This window comes from Pelodiscus sinensis, chromosome 2 (genome assembly GCF_052426305.1).
Source record: "Pelodiscus sinensis isolate ZL-2025 chromosome 2, ASM5242630v1, whole genome shotgun sequence".
Lineage (NCBI taxonomy): Eukaryota > Metazoa > Chordata > Testudines > Trionychidae > Pelodiscus > Pelodiscus sinensis.
The window spans coordinates 135734939-135749613 of record NC_143053.1 but is presented as its reverse complement, the minus strand read 5'-3'; the positions used below and the strand labels follow the sequence as shown (position 1 = coordinate 135749613).

Below are 14675 nucleotides of genomic sequence, written 5' to 3'. Positions count from 1 at the left end.
GTTGAAGGTCTCCTTTGTGGGGTCCAGGTGTCCTGCATAGGGCTTCATCAGCCAGGGGAGCTAGGGGTAGGCCGTGTCACAATGCAGATGGGTATGTCCATTTCCCTGACCCCGATGGCACAGTCAGGAAAAAATGTGCTGGTGTGCATCTTTTGGAAAAGGCTGGAGATCCTGAATATGTGGGCATCATGCACCTTCCCCATCCACCCAACGTAAATATATGTGAACTGGCCCTGGTAGTCCATGAGAGCCTGCAGCACCTTTGAAAAGTACCCGTTCCTGTTGATAAAGTCTGAGGCTTGGTGATCATGAGCTAGGATGGGGATGGGTGCTGTCAGTGGCCTCTGCAATTGGGGAAGCCCATGGCGGCAAAGCCAGAGATGATGGGCTCCACGTTGCCCAGGATGGCGACCCTGTGAAGCAGGATGGCATTGATGGCATTTGCTCCCTATAGAAACATTGAATCACAGGGTTGCCAGAGCTGTTGGGTGTTCCCCAATTCCAAGCCCCTTCCCACACTAGGAGTAATCCCAACTACCCCATTCCTGGCAGGGCTTTGTGAAGCCAGGACTGAAAAACCTATAGGGATGGAGATTGCACAATTCCACCCCCACTCCCTAGGGACCCATTCCAGTAGTTCACCAACCTCCTAGGCCAATAATAGGAGAGTTAAATCTGTATGAACATGGCTCCATGGCTGATTTCCTCATGCCAAAATGCTTCCCCACAGAGCAGTAGCTGTCCAGCGTGGCGAGCTTTCCAAGTGTGATGGCAACACACTTCTGGAGGGGTATGGCACATTGCATGAAGGTATCCTGTCACCAGAGGGCAGGGCGAGCCACTTGCAGAGCTCCAGGAAGTGTCCTTGAGTATGTGGAAGTCCTAGACACTGCTGGTCATCCTACCACTCCATGACAATGTGGTCCCACTAATCAGAACTTGTCTCCTGGTGCCAGAAGTGGCATTTCATGGTGTGTAGAGGATTATGGAAGAGAATGTGGTCCATGAAGAGTGCCTGGATCTGGGTTAGGAGGTCTTCCATTCTAGGCTGGATGATGTCCTCCAGCAGCCCCATGTGGGCAGTCTGCATGAACGGTGCCAGGCGGTACATCAGGAGATCAAAGACCCTGGCATTGTTTTGCAGCCGACCTAGGTCAATGATGGAAGTGCAGTGGTGTCTGCAAAGGTAACCAGGGCATGCAGTATGAATTTGCTGTCCCTCAAGAAGATAGTCAATGGAGAAGCATCTGAGACGTGGCTGTAGAGGAGCCCCCCTTTAAGCAAGAGCCTTAGGAAGCAGCTATGGGAAGTGATTGCTGTCCTGATGCTCGGCCTGGAGTGTTTCCAGGGAGGCTTTAAATGCAGTTCAGGCTCCACTCAGTGTGGACGTGCTGTTTTGATGTAGCTCTGAGTTATTTCGATGGGGATATGCAGTGTGGATGCACTATTTTGAAATAGTGATTTCACAAGTTATTATTTTGAAATAGCTTATTCCAAAATAAGTGCATAGTGTAGACACAGCCACAGTTTGGTCTTGAAGTGCAAAATGGAGCAGACACTGGTTGTAAATCAGGTACCTTAGCCACACTACGGCCTTTTTAATACTGCAAGTAAAATACTAGTATTCTGAAGAAAAAATTAACACATTAAAATTTATGATTATCTAATTCTGTGACTATGGGGACAGTCAGAGGTGGATGAATAGATATTTGTAGCAAGTTGCTCTAGATATAAGGGCCAATGTTTCGAACTAACACATTTTTATGTCCAAATTCTCTTAAGGAGCTAAATGTTCAGTGAATGGGTGATCTGCAGTTTTTTAAAAGAATACTCCTTTAAAGGTGCCTCAAGTTGGCACTCAATCTATCATTAATCACCTCATATTTTTTTGCCAGAGAATACTGCAATATTTATAGGGAACAATGTTTTCTTAGTTGTGTAGTTCTGATGTTCAGAATTTCCTTTCTGATGATTGACAATATATGATTAAAAGGAGAGATATATCTTTGCAAAAAAAAAAAAAAAATAACAAACAACAGAATCATTATGAAAGCTTTGTTTAAAGAAAATTGTTTCCAAGGTAGCTATTTTAAAAATCAAAAAATGTCCAGTAGCTGCAGAAAAAGCAGTCTATGTCCCCAGCCTTGTATGTGATTAGTTTTTAAGAATTGTAATAAAACTTACACACTTTTTAGAAATACAATTTATTATCTTTGGAGAATTGTACCATATGGACATTGTTACATAAAATAGCTACCAGAACTTCACAAGATTCCACATAAAAACTGTGAACCAGTAATCTTCTGGCTATAATAAAATTCACACCAAAGACAATTCAATCCCCTAATCACCTATGAAAAGTGAAGGTAATGAATATAAGTAAGCAATAACATGTGGCAGGGTATATTCATTAGCCAATATAAGTCCTTCTTGGCTGAGCCAAGACACAAGGGCACTGTTGGAGGTATTAAACTGAAAGTGTGCATTGATTTGTTGGTTTAGATGCATCTTAAAGCTTGGTATGTCACTAATATATTCCCTACATTCAAATGTTTTTCTCAGTCAATTAATTTATAAAATCTTAATCTGCTAACGATAATATTGCTATTTCAGTGTGGTAATTTGATACTATTACAGACAGTGTAGTTGGAGTTGCACATTTTTGTAGGATTGTGACCATAAACAGAAAGCAGATTATTTATGCTGCCAACATTCAAAATTCAGATGCTATAACATTACAAAGTGTGAGGTTGTATCAAGGATAACTACATAGTCAGCATACATCGGGAAAGTTTAACATTTTCTGCAGACCTCTTTTCTTTGCTTCCTTTTTTTTCTGCCCACTTCTATTTTTTTCTCCCAGATGTTCCCTCCCTATCCACTGTCTTACCTAGCAACACAGAGAAGGAAGTTCAAAAAAGTCATCAATTTCTCCACAGTAATAATGTCTGAAAGCTCTTTCACCCGCTTCACAATTTCTGATGTGAATTTCAAGTGGAAGCAATTTTGTGCCACACTGGATATCAAGGTCAGTAAGCTTCTGTTTTGCTTATAGGAAATGTCTTCTAGATTGCAGCCTATCAAGCCAACTATAGGGATCTTCCAGTAAGTTTTTCTTGAGGCCCTAGACAGTAGGGCATTTTCACAAGGCATGGTGTATCTCTTTCAGAAAGATGACTGATCAGCCATTGTGCAACACAGACTACTCAGGAACTCAGAAAAAGAGAGCAATGGTCAGCTAAATATTGGTATTATCATTTGTAGAAACATCAGTTGCACAACCCACACTCCCCACGATCAGTTTGTCTGCTCATATTAGTATATTGTTTCATCAAATATAAGGCAATAAAGGCAAATAGGTTGCATTCTGACTATTGGCCCACATCTTCAAAGACGGTCAGGTGCCAGACTCCTATTGAAATCAACAGGCACCGTATTCCTAAATCTTATTTCCTTATGGACTTCATTAGAATCCTGCATAGAAAAGAGACAATGGCTCATAAAAGAAATCCAAAAATCAAGATGTAATAAAATCTAAAGAAATCATATATGGAATATCCCCTTCCCCCACCTATCTGAATATGACGGATAATGAAAAAAGAGTGCTACCCTGTCTTTAGAAGCCTGGCTCTACTCAGTCATTTATCTTATCTATATTCATGGGTTTTTCAGGGACCGAGCAGTTACATGTCAGAATGATGAGCCTCAACCTTGTTTCAGGATAAGGCATCAATCTGCCGGTGCGCACCAGAGTCTGACCTGATAGAATTTAAAAGATACTATAGACCCTGTGATTCCTCTCTAGAATGTAATTCTGAACTCTGTGCTCAGTGATGGACAAGATATTCTATCAAAGCTGCCTTTTAGTTCGGCCAAGAAATGTCCCAGGAGTGTATCTTTGAAGGTTTTGCCAATCTGTGTTTTTGAGGATATTAACAGTACTTTTGCAATTGACTTTTTCCCCATGCCCTGTATGTAACCTCTTGTTTTTATTCTATTTTACTCTTTGAAGACCCTCCCTATGTAACAATCTGTGGCACCTAAAACTATCCCCTTTTCTTCTGTATATTGTACATATTATCTTTTAGAATCTGTGATTAAAAATATGCTGCAAAATCTAGCAGAGAAGATGCCCATTCAATATGTCACTTAAAAACACCTTTGCGTCCTCTTACAAACTATGCATGCTGCACAACATTAACTCCAGACCTATTTGTCATTGTCTGTGCTGAATTCAAGGACAGAATTTGCATGCAAATAGTCAAAACTTTGAATGTTGTTTGTTCACAATATCAATCTGGAAATATATAGTCCTTTTAAAGTAAGTTGAATGGTGAGTCAAAAAGAAAATAAACAATATTAAAGATTAAGAAAATTCTGTAGTGAAATATGTCTCTTATTCCAGAATACACAGCCATTTTTTTCAAATTATTCCTCAATTTTACTGTAAGCCATCTCAGAGGATAGAAATTGGAGCATAGTTTTAAATTAAAAAACTCCTCAAGGAATAAAAACATGAACTAAACAGACTCAGGATTCACTGTGCTGTTGGAACTGCACAACTGTAAATTAATTTAATCCAATAAAGATTGAAAAAAAAAAAAAAAAGGGAGATGCAATTCAAAACAACTACAGAATGTAAATGTACATCTATTAAAGGACCTAGAATGAGGTTAATTACATACAATTGAAGCTTACTAATAAAATTCAAGTAAAAATGAATTTATATTAACATTGTCAGTTCAAAAAGTATTCAGCAAATATTTAAATGCTTATGTTGATAAATCTTTAATATAAACACTGATATTCCAAATGTTTTCAGAATGCAAAGTCACATTTAAATTAACTGCTTTTTGTTTTCTATTTATTTTCATTACTATTTTTAGCTCTTATACAAACTGATTGATCCTATTCTTCTGGCCAATTTTTTTCTTCTGACTAATACAGTATTATAGTTTTAGTTAATTAACAAACATGTACTTCCATGAAGAAGGAAAAGACAATGTACAGCTTATACATAGCAGATGAAATTCTAGACAATCAATTTATGTTCAGTTTTCTTCTACATTTTCCATCCACTTCTGTCAAATGCTGTTCAAACTGATCTGTGACCGTACAAAAGAAATAGAGAGGAAGGGAAATAGCCAAAGAAATCTTCTTCCCTTGTATCCCACGAATAAGAATATGCACAAGTGCAATCCGTAAACTTATATGGACACAGACAGGTACTGCTTCCTTCCCAACATTCTCTGGTGTGCACAACTGCCCAAAGTGCAGGTGCTGACAAAGGCAATTGAAATATTTGGTCAGAGATACAGATGAGGCCAAATGTTACTGCATAAAAGTAAGCCAAAACATTTTTAAAAACACTGGTGGCATACTCAAATTCTGACTTGTGCATTCAAGTGGGCATTTTGGCATACAAATTGGATGTGATGAGAGTGCAGCCTACACAACTGCAAATAATTTGCATCTGCCATTAATTGGAAGGGGGAAAATGCTGGCTCCATTAAATTGGCACCCACCAATCCTGGACCATCTTCAGAAAATGACACTGTAAAGGTGACTGAGGCCTGCAAAGTGGGGGACCTTTTTCTACTTCCTCTGAAGCAATGAGGAGCTTACTCCTGACTTTCTTGCTTACAGTGTTGCAAATTTTGGCTATTTCTCTGTGATTCTGGCAGTGTTTTGTGTTTTACTTAATGCCCCAAACTCCTAAGACAAGTGATTACATGAGAATCACAGCCTAAATGTTTTTAAAAAGTTCTTAGCCTTCATAGTTGCAGGGAAATGCCTTAAGATATGACTTGAGTGCACCCAAAAGGTTCAGAAAGCACAAAAAGTAATAAAAGGAACTCAGATTTTTAAATATATAATTTTAAGCCAATATGATTATCATCAGTAGTGCTGTTCATAGGAATAGTTACATAGAAAAAGAAATGTTTTATTAGTGCTTTTTAAAAGTTAAATTTCAATTGATTTAATTTCTATTAAAATGTGTGTGTTTGTTTGGGTTTAAAAATTGTCTTGACATATTTCCAATCAAGTTATTGTAGCACCTTCTGGTATATAAGAATTGTCAGTGAAAACAGGTTTCATTAAACATATTAAATAAAATGAAAAAAATAAGCACTAAACTTGTACTAGACTTTCAGATTTAGAAATCTATGGTTTTAAAGACACAGGAATGACTTATAAAAATATGGTCTTTAGCAATATATCTTGATGGAAAAAGAAGACTTTTCTCCGAGGAGGAGGTAAGTTGAGCTGAAAATGACTTTCATAAGACATCCTCATTTCACAAGGAGTAACAGTTAATCTGAACTAAGGACTTAGTTCGGATTAACTTTAAACTGCCATGTGTAGCCGCGGGCAGTTCGTTCGAACTAAGAGGGAACGTGCAAATAAAGCATGGGATATTTAAATCCCGGGCTTCATTTGCAACTCCGGTTGCCTGATTTGCCTACCTAGCTCGAATTAACGAGCTAGTGTAGACATACCCTTAGATACTGCTAAAGGGTAGTTAAATTCTGTACTAGCTATCCAAAATTCATCAGGTGGTTGTTGGCCTATATAAAATTTAAAGTTTCTAAATGAATTCAAAATACCTACATATGTACAATGAATAATGAAAATTCTGAAAGTCACTTACATTCAAGCAAGTTTTTTACAAAAAGTGAAAACAAAAAGAAATATTGTTTTAAGTACTGTAATCAACCTTCACTTCAAAAAATGACTTTTATGTCACTGAATGACATAATTTAATAGTAGTTATTTTGGTTTTGTCCTTCAATGCAAGAACTATTCCTGTAGTGCTTAAAATATTTTCTTTTGGCTCTAAGGTAAAATATTCATATAAGCATATTAATGTACCTTATTTTTTAAATCTATATATCTAGCAACTCAAAGGATGTTGCAAATATATTTCCACCTCCAATATATTTGCTCTCAGTATTCAAGTTTATAATGAACCCATAAAAATCAATAATTATTCTCTTAAATAATTGAACACCTTGAGTCAAGTTTTAGACATTTTTAAGGATGTATTGATTTAAATCTTGGGGGAAAATGCTTGCTAGAGAACCATTATCTCAGGCATGATTAATCAGTTTTTATCTGTAGCATTGCTTCTGCCTGCTTTTCCACAAGTAACTATTTTTCAGGAATAGCAGTTGTTTTCTTTTAAATGAAAGAAATATGTAAGGCTTTTTTACAGTACAGGTCAAATTTAGGGCCCACACCAAAATCACAGTAAGACTCCCATTATCCCATTGATTTCAGCAGTAGACCTAGCCTCAAAGAATGACAGACACCTGGTCCACTTTGAGTTTAGAGGCCCCCGCCAAGCCCAACCTCAGGCCCCCAACGTATCTAACTTATCATTCATAGGATCATACTAAAACCAAAAGGATATATGAAAATGAATACTTGAGACATTTATTTATTAACAATTAAGTCATTATACCAATAGCATATATATTAAAAATGTAACTTTAACTGTGAGTTTCCACTGCGAGCAAAACAGTTCTTTTTAGGAATGCTTTTCTGGCTTTGTTCTGTGCAAACTCATTTATAATTGAAGAAAAATCTAATTTACATGCAACATCACTATTAATGCATTGTGATCCCATTCAAACACTCTTGTCACATTGTAGAATGATGATAGTTCTTTACTTGTATACATTGAATGTGCATTGACTGATGCAGGGAGACTGACAAAAATATGTAATGCAATTGTGATATTAGGAAAGACAGTCAACAGACCAAGATCGAATTTCTTGAAGTAGTTCTTTTGGCTTGCAGTCTTATTTAAAGTTGGTGGAATGTACACATTTCAGGAAGATGATATCATCACAGAGATCTCTTGAAATTTCATTGTTGTACCTTTGTTGAAACTGTTCAGCCACTGAATATAGATCTTTATCACTTAGTTCTCTGAACTCCCAAAGGAATCCAAAAAGGGTACACATTTGTCGCAGTGATTCAAATTGCCATGTAAGACCAGATTTGATGGAGTCAATAACAACAAAAACCCATTGACTCGATAGTGCATTTCTGAATTAGATTGAGATGTTAGGTTGTGATTGGTGGAAAACTCAGATGAAACGTCAATACCCTGTACTATTGATTTGGACTCAGAAAGGATTGAATCCCATTGATCATAAATCTTTGAATAACTTTAAGAAGTTGTTCAATGTTATGCCTATCAAAATCTACTGTACCATTGTGTGCTTCAATTACGAAATTAATTTTATGGATCATTTTTAGCAGATTCATCCACACAGACAACATTTAAATGAATTAAATTTGGATGTATACTTCTGAATTGACTTAAGCTCAGTGTGAACCTATGCTGTGAGAGTAAGAGAGTCAAGCTTACTTAAAGCCTTTCTCATGGAGTCCAAATGCTGTGTAACTGGTTTAACGCCATTAATTCAAGCTGATCATCTCGTTGTTGACATGGTGAGAAGGGAAACAGGCAAATGATGTTTCAGAAGTTCCCTACTTTCAAGGACTGCTACTGAAGAAGTTATACAATTGCTGGATTGTTCCAAAATATGTGATTGCTTCTTTGCATTATTCAGCACAATCAGCACTGACAAAATGTTGTGGTGTTCCCACAAGTGGAGAAAATACAGTTTGGATTTGGCTCAAGAAAGGACTGCTTGTACTCCTTTGTACTTCCCAGCCATATTAGATCCATTGTCATAGGCTTGGCCAATGTACACTTGAAAATTTAATTTGAAGCCTTCTAAAATTTCTAAATTGTCACATTATTGCATTTTAATATGAGCAGGCTGGCCACTGTTGCACCCATTAGTGAGTGTTTGCCCCAAATTCTGTACAAAGTTGGGCCACGTGAGGTGTCAAATGAATACTTATGTTCTACTGATTCTATCTATGATACTCTTATATTTATAGGATTCTTGTATGTTAAGTTATGAATATGGGCTCTGTTCTTACATTTTGAATGTTCTCTGTCTGGGAGGGGGCAATGGACCTGGACCACCTATTGTGAGGAAGGATTGTTCAGTGAATGACTGTGCCAACTAGCACTGCTTCATGGACAATGGCTCTCAGAGTGGCCAATACATACCTGAGGAATGTGTCTGGAAACCTGCAGACCAGCCAATGCAAAATGGCTACTTGCATGTGAAATATAGACAGGTCACTTGATTATGTGACCAGCTCCAGTTTGGGAGACACCAGGAATATAAAAATCCCATGAGGCCATCGCCATCTTGTCTTCAATTCTGCTTCTGATTCCAGATGCATCCTTGATAGGGAATGAGAGACAGGAAGGATTTGCTCACCCATCCTGATACAGGATGTACATCGGAGATTTTTAAGCTAGTAGTTTGTAACATCTCGGCTAAGAGCCTGCATCAAGTCTTGATGATTGATGCATGTAATGTATTCTCTTTAACAATCTCACTCTCAACCCTTTCTTTCTTTTATTAATAAACCTTTAGATTTAAATTCTAAAGGATTGCCCAGCATGCTCGTGTGGGTAACATGTAAAGTGTAAATTGGAACTGTGGCTGGTCCTTTGGGATTGGGAGGATCTGTTTGGAGTTGGTGAGATTGGGTTTTATAACCTCTCACCTGTGTGTGAGGTCTGGGTCTGATTGTGGCACAGGGAACGATGGGGTGTCAGAGGGGTTTTGCTTGTGAGGGCTTCCTGCTGGAAGATTACCAGCTGATGTTTTCTGTGACCCTAGTTTGTGACCTATACGGGAAATGACTCCAGTTAAGGGCTGTAAATAACCCTGGTTTTGAACAGTTCACCCTGAGCTGACTCCCTCCAGGTATGTCTACACTACAGTGCTAATTCGAACTAACTTAGTTAATTCGAATTAGTTAATTCGAACTAAGCTAATTCGAACTAGCACGTCTAGAACTAAAAGCTAGTTCGAATTAGCGTTTTGCTAATTTGAACTAGCGCGTCCACACTGATTGGACGCAGGGGGACATTTAAGGACAGCTGAAACCGGTTCTGGCAGGGCATCAGGTCAGTAGTTGCTTTGTGTGGCTGCTGTCTGAGGCTATCTGAGGCTCGAGCTTAAAGGGACCCCCCCGAACAGCCGGTTCTCAGCTTTTCCTGCTTGCTTGCCAACCTCGCCGAGGGACAGCAAAGCATTGGTCTCTATGCCTGTCTGTGTCGGTGCTTCCCTTCACGGGGGGGCCGCCGCAGATGGCAACATGGAGCCACATCTTGCCCTGCACCTTCTGGTGCACTTTCTGGACTTGCTGCTGCAAGCCTGCCACCAATGGATCAAGACTGCCTGGCACCACCTGGTGAACGTCAGCCCCCTGCCTCTCCGCCTGGCCACCCTGGGAGCCGTGGAGCAGCCGCGGTGGCGCCCCAGCACCGGCGTGCCCCGCCGCATCTGGCGTCTGGACACCAGCACCGACTGGTGGAACCGCATCGTCCTGGAGCGCTGGGATGACTGACAGTGGACCCAGAACTTCAGGATGAGGAGGGACACCTTCCTGGAGCTCTGCAAGTGGCTCGCGCCTGCTCTGCGCAGAAGGGACACTCGCATGAGGCCCGCTATCCCCCTCCAGAAGCGGGTAGCCATCACCGTCTGGAAGCTCTCCACGCCGGACAGCTACCGATCCGTCGGGAACCAGTTCGGCGTGGGGCGATCCACCGTCGGAGCGGTGCTCATGCAGGTACGGCACTCGTCGACCACCGAGCCGGGGCAGAGGGGGGCTGCGAGGAGGGGATGGGCCACCCCAGGGACAAAGGGGGGGCGGGAGGAGGCGAAAGCGCCCCGCACCGGTGGGGTCGGTCTGTCCCGGCCGTACTACATGCTGCCAGGGGGGTTGCTTCGGGGAGTGGGGCGCGGGGCACTGCCAGGACACACACGCTCCCAGCCACCCGGGTGCCCCACTGATTGGCGCTTTGCTGTGTCTCTCTCCGCAGGTGGTCAAGGCCATCAACCGGGTGCTGCTCCGCAGGGTGGTCCGCCTCGCCGACCCGGACGCCGTCATCCAGGGGTTCGGCACCCTCGGCTTCCCCAACTGCGGGGGGGCCATCGACGGGACGCACATCACCATCCGTGCCCCGGAACACCAGGCGTCCCGTTACGTCAACAGAAAGGGGTACTTCTCCGTGATCCTGCAGGCTGTGTGTGACCACCGGGGCCAGTTCACGGACATTAATGTGGGTTGGTCCGGCAAAGCACACGACGCCCGGGTGTACCGCAACTCCTCCATGTGCCAGCGGCTGCAGGCTGGGACCTTCTTCCCCGACCGCCACATCAGGGTCGGGGACGTGAACATGCCCGTGTGCGTGGTGGGGGATGCCGCCTACCCACTGCAGCCCTGGCTCATGAAGCCCTATATGAGGCACCTCAATCTCTCCCGCCAGGCCTTCAATGCCAGGCTGACCAGGGCCCGCATCATGGTGGAGGAGGCCTTCGGGCGACTGAAAGCCCGCTTTCGATGCCTCCTCACCCGTCTGGACCTGGCCGAGCACAACATCCCTCCCGTGGTGGCGGCATGTTGTGTGCTCCACAATTTGTGTGAGCGAAAAGGGGGGGCTTTCCTGCCAGCCTGGATGGCTGAGGCTGACCGCATGGCTGGACACTACGGTAAGCCCCGCACCGCCGCCGTCCAGGAAGCCCAGCGGGGGGCCGTCTGGATCCGGGAAGCCCTGCAGGAGAGCTTCCTGGTGGAAGAGGAGGACTGACCTCTCCCTTTCATGCCCCACTGGGGCCTTCTTCCACCCTACCCCCCTTCCCCTTTCCCCACCCTACCTACTGTAAAATAAAGACACCTGTTTTTCAACCAAAAACGTCTGTTTATTTCACATAACTGGGGTGGGGGAAGGGAGGAATGAGGGTGGAAGAGGGGAGGGGGAAACCTGGGACGAGGGAGCTGGAAGGGGAGGGAAGGGAGAAAGGGAAAGGAAAGCTCAGGGGTGGGAGTCCGGCTGCCTCTCTCGTCTCGCCACACTGCGGGTCCGGGGGTGTCGGTGGGAAATGGTTGTGGAGGGGGGGCAGGAGGGACGGGGGGTGTGGAGGAAGCAGGAGCAGGAGGAGCAGGGGGAGCAGGAGGAGCAGGGGGAGCAGCAGGAGGAGGAAATGGGAAGCGGTCGAGCAGGCTCTGGAGGTGGCCTCGCAGGGCACGGCCCTGCTCCTCCAGGGCCTCCAGACTCCTCCGGCGCAGCCTCAGGTCCTCCTGGACCCAGTGGTCCTGGGTGCGGAGCTGGTCATCCAGGAACTGGAGGTGCCGCCTCTGGTACTCCTCCTCATTCCTGGCTCTCCTGCTTGCCCGAGCACGGGCAGCTGCTGCAGGCGGGGTGGTGCACCCTGCAGGCCCAGGTGCTGCAGCTGTGGTGAAACAAGACCAGCGGTCAATTACCCCAGGGGCCCAGATGTGTGAAACCCAGCTCCCCTCTGCAAGGCCAGGGCCCCTCCTGCAGGATCCCCAGCTGCTGCTCCTTGGTGGGCAAGGCCCAGGCACACGGTCCCGGGGCTCCCTCTCGCCCCAGCCCCCCGTACACATAAGGGGAACATGATGGTACTCACAGGTGGACACCTCCCCGGCCTCAGACGACACAGGCGAGCGGCTCTGTGGGGTGCCTCGGGGTCCTGGGAAGGCTGGCGGCAGGCTCCTGGCTCTCAGAACCCTCCACCTCCTTCTCCGTCTCCTGGAGCCGGCCCTCTGCTCCGGGGTCTATCACGTCCCGGGGGGCAGGGACGGCATGAGCCCCCAGGAGGCGGTCCAGGGCGTGGAAGTGGGGGCAGGCCTCCGGGTCGGCCCCTGGCTGGCAAGCCCGGGAGTAGGACTGCCGCAGGTCTTTGATTTTGCAGCGCACCTGCTCCCGGCTGCGCTGGTGGCCCCTGGCGGCCAGGCTGGCAGCCATGCGGCCGTAGACGGCCGCGTTCCTGTGGCTAGTGCAGAGATCGTGGACATTGGAGGCTTCCCCCCAAACCTCGATGAGGTCCACGATCTCCGCACTTGACCAAGCGGGTGCCCGCCTTTTGCGCCCCCGGGCAGGCTCCTGAGAGCCGCCAGGCTGGTCCTGGGGAGCAGTGGAGGGCTGGGTGTCCTCGGGTGGCTGGCTCATGTTGTGGCAGGTGCAGGGTGTGCTGGCACGGGTGCTGGCAGCCTTGCAACTGGCACAAACTGTGTAGCCAGCCCATGGCCCTTTAAGGGCTCCAGGGCTGGGAGGGGGGCAATAGAGTTTCCCTGGTGTTGGCCAGAGTGGCCACCAGGGAAACCTGGGGAGGGCTAGCCTCCCACTAGTTCGAATTAAGGGTCTACACAGCCCTTAATTCGAACTAGCTAGTTTGAACTAGGCTTAATCCTTGTAAAATGAGGTTAACTAGTTCGAACTAAGCTCTCTGTTAGTTCGAATTAAGTTCGAACTAACGGAGCGCTAGTGTAGCGCCTAGGAAAGTTAGTTTGAACTAACGTCTGTTAGTTTGAACTAACTTTGTAGTGTAGACATACCCTCCGTGAGGCCAAGACCCAGCCTGGTCCATTATGAGTGTCAATTTCTTTTCCAGTTTTTTTCACAAAATTATCGAACAAAATGAATCATTCTTCAATTTAAAACTTTGAACTTCCTGCAATTTTAACATATCAAACAACCAAGGTTGTCTGTTCTTTATGAACACAGTCTGGAGTTGCATCAATAATGATTGAAAAGTACTTCACACATCTTATCTCTTCAAGAATTGTTGCTTGCACAAATATCCCACACAGATCAATAGACTCATTTTGTATTCTGGTAGACAGAGAATGGACTTGCATGCATTTTCCACTTGTGATTCACGAACATATTTAGCATGGCCTGATAAAGTGGGTCATACCCTGTTAATAAGCTAAAGTATCCCAAGAAAGTTTCTGTTTCTACCAATACATTAACTGGAACCAAACAAAACCAATCCCTATTCAGAAAGAAAAAGAATGACATTCAAGGAATTTTTCCAGTTATCAGTTTCTGTGTTTATTTCACTCAGGAGTAAGTTTTCAATTGAACTTTCAGCCAGTGTTGCCCTTCTAGCTGATTTCCATGTAACATAGTTATCTTTATGTAATACTGAAGTTTCATGTGCAGGTATTCAGTCTTTCAACTTCCTCCAATCTCTATTGATCCTCCAACTGGATGCATCAGACAGTACTGTTGCATTTGAAGTATTACTATTAAAAATGAAACGGGCTACACACTGGAGAGCTTACTTTTCCATGCTCTATCAAAACCAGTCCCTTGTGTAGATCTCTCAATATGGAAGAGTTTTTGTCAGCAGACGAACGGGAAAAGCATGATTTTCAGCATTTTTCAGTATATTACTTGGAATGTGAAAACAACTAACTTTGAGAAACAACTGCATTTAAGCAACATTGTTCTTGTCAAGAAGTCCAATATCGGGTTGTGATGCCACTGTTGTTACACTATGTCCTGTGCTAGTCATAAGTTCTTGCTCTTGCTGTGCAGCATCTCCAAGATCCTCATTTTCTGCCTGCACAATCTCTAAATCAAGTGTAGATTCTGCATCTATTGCTACTGTTAGCATTTCTGTCTTGATTAATGAGCATCTCATTTTGAGGCAGTGGCATTGAAATGTCTTTTGTGGGTACAAAGTTTTCATAATTAGAACTGGAAGTGTCACTGTCAGTATGGTCACCGTCTATGGCTGAGGTGTCTTTTCTATGAG

General features: G+C 44.0%; 1 pseudogene; it reads right to left on the bottom strand.

The window, feature by feature from the left end:
* Positions 1 to 334: 334 nt before the first annotated feature.
* The window catches only part of LOC149525342 (uncharacterized), a 28463-nt pseudogene continuing 14122 nt past the window's right edge, over positions 335 to 14675 (bottom strand).